The 2,563-nt window shown below is 45.3% G+C and overlaps 1 protein-coding gene across 2 annotated transcripts in view; it reads right to left on the reverse strand.

The window, feature by feature from the left end:
* Positions 1–2,563, reverse strand: part of LOC144817753 (sialoadhesin-like) — a 358,435-nt gene that overhangs the window by 210,975 nt on the left and 144,897 nt on the right. The window lies entirely within an intron of this gene.

Raw genomic sequence — 2,563 nt, forward strand, 5'->3', positions numbered from 1 at the left:
GTCCTAACTCCATGGGCCACAGCGGCCGCTGGAGCCCAGAGCTTTCACTGAGCTGCTCTACTAGCCGGGTCTGAATGCCCAGGTGGCGGGGCGGAGGTTTGCCCCGAGAGTCAGTCATCGCAGACACTAGACAGCCCATTACAGCCCTGCCAAGTCTCACGCATCAGGCGTTAGACTAAAGCATTTCAGTGTGATGATCCGCATCACTGCACTTAAATGCAATGTCACGCATAAATGGCATACCCTGCCAAGGGATGTATGATGTTACAACGCGATAAAAATGATCGTGGTACATCACAACGCATCTTTTACAACGCAAGTCGTTACCACGACTTGCGCTGTAGGGTGCTGGACTTAGGAATAGTAAGATTTACTATTCCAACTCCACCTTACGTACAGTAGGGAAGGTGTTGGAATAGTAAATCTACTATTCCTTAGTCTAGAGCGCCCTCCAGCGCAAGTCGTGGTAACGACTTGCATTGTAAAAGAAGGTTCGTAATGACACTGCGGTGTTTTGACCGCGTTGTAAAGGTTGTTTACCCCTGCCAAGGCTGTCATGAAGATGTGGCGCTCCTAAATAATTCAGCAATGCTGTGTGATTTACACTAAAAACTAAAGTGACAGCTGCGCTCTGGCAGGCCTAATGTTCCCAGCAGGCTTGAGGGCTGGCTTTACTGAGCTGCAGTGCTACAAAGTAACGATAGGCTATTTCCGACGCGATGGCACCGCATTCCCTCCATGTGGCTGACATCAGGATAGACAGTTCCCAATGCCTAAGGCTACGTCAGTACTCGTGACACAGACTTAAAATTAGCGCGAGCACTATGTTGGCTCAGGCTGCAGTTCCTCATTATAATGTTCTGGAGGCTGCAGTAAAATGTTCACATTAATGATTTTCCACGCTGCAGCGACTAGACCAAACACCATGGACCACAGTGGCCGCTGGAGCCCAGAGCTTTCACTGCGTTGCTCTACTACCCGGGTCTGAATGCCCAGGGGGCGGGGCGGCGGTTTGCCCCGAGAGTCAGTCAACGCGGCCACTAGACGGCCCGTTAAACTGAAATGCCTCGGCTCGCCAGGTGAGTCAGACTGTTAATAAAAATGTGCTTAGTGGCATTCATACTTTTAATACTATATGACTCGCACTCCACTGTAGATTTCGCGAGACAACATAAACAGCACCCTAGCACACTCTTGGCTGCTGCCCGGCTAATTATGTGCCATCCTGAGGCCCCTCAATGAATGCCCTGAGCGCGGCTGTCCTAGACCTTCGTGTGCCAGGTACTGACTTCGGCATCTCATCTGTGCTGATTACACTGCATATTTGTGGGGCAGGTGATGGCGCCACATCTGCCCTGTTAATCGGGACACCATTGATTGCGGCACTGGGATATAGCCCCTCCTCCATGCAGGCTGAGAGCACCGTGTTGGTCTTCCTCATACCACAGTGTACAAGACCTCCCAATACTTGTACCCAATGGCGCCACGAGACCCAGTTGGCTGCTAGGGCAGGAACAGTGGCTTTGAGCTAAGCAGGGTAATTGGGCCCCTCTACCTGGGCAGGCTGAGCATTGATACTACTGCACTCATATAGCAAGGGCCCGCTGTCAAAGTGGTGGTAACAGTTGACTGTTGTGAGAAAATGTCACTCCTAGTCTTTGAAATGTCACTCATAATTATATTGAAATTATTAAAATGTCACATCTAGCAATCTGAAACCTTGGCAGCTATGAAATACTAGTATCAAGACTTGCTCTTAAAGCAAAAATGTTTTGCTTATAAATACGTATACTACTGCTGGGACGTTAATTATTTAATTAAATGGCTACAACATCGCCGAAATTGACATATTGATTGATCTGTATTTATTGTACTGATGTGACCTTATATTACAACATGGTGATGGTCGCTGTATTCTTTCTTCATTCTTTGATACCCAACTAACATCCTTAGCATTGCGATATTCGTGTCAAATATTTTGACATCAATTTATACATCAAAAGATAATTGCTTTTTCTTGACAATTATCACGCTCAGTAAACAAAGATAACGTTTTCTATGTGTTAGGGAAATGCGCAATAAATAGATTCCAGTCACTACACGGGGCCCGCCAAAATACCGGCCATTTTAATTATGCCTCTCGCGTGAGTCCTTCTTCGATCTTTAAAAAATGGACACCGAAACTGTGCTGCTTATAAAAACGTACTTCACTGTTGGTATACCAATTTTTAAATGAAACGGTTATAATATCGCCGAAAAAGAAATATTGTCAGAATGTTACTAGCAATAATGATGTATACTTTATATTAAAAGATAGAGATGGTAATTATTCCCTCTTCTCGCTCTTTGACACTTTGAAGCGATATTTGTGTCAATCATTTTAAATTCTAAATTTAAGTTAAAAGAGAACCACTACCTTCTTCATAATGATCAGGATTAATACAGAACATAACGTGGTCCCGCTCTTCTCCTATATGTATGAGAGATGTAAGAGAGTCTTTAATCACTACAAGATGGCCGCCAAAAAGCTAGGCATTCCCATCATGCCTCTTCCATGAGCCCT

Source organism: Lissotriton helveticus, chromosome 2_1 (genome assembly GCF_964261635.1).
Source record: "Lissotriton helveticus chromosome 2_1, aLisHel1.1, whole genome shotgun sequence".
In the NCBI taxonomy this organism is placed as follows: Eukaryota; Metazoa; Chordata; class Amphibia; order Caudata; family Salamandridae; genus Lissotriton; species Lissotriton helveticus.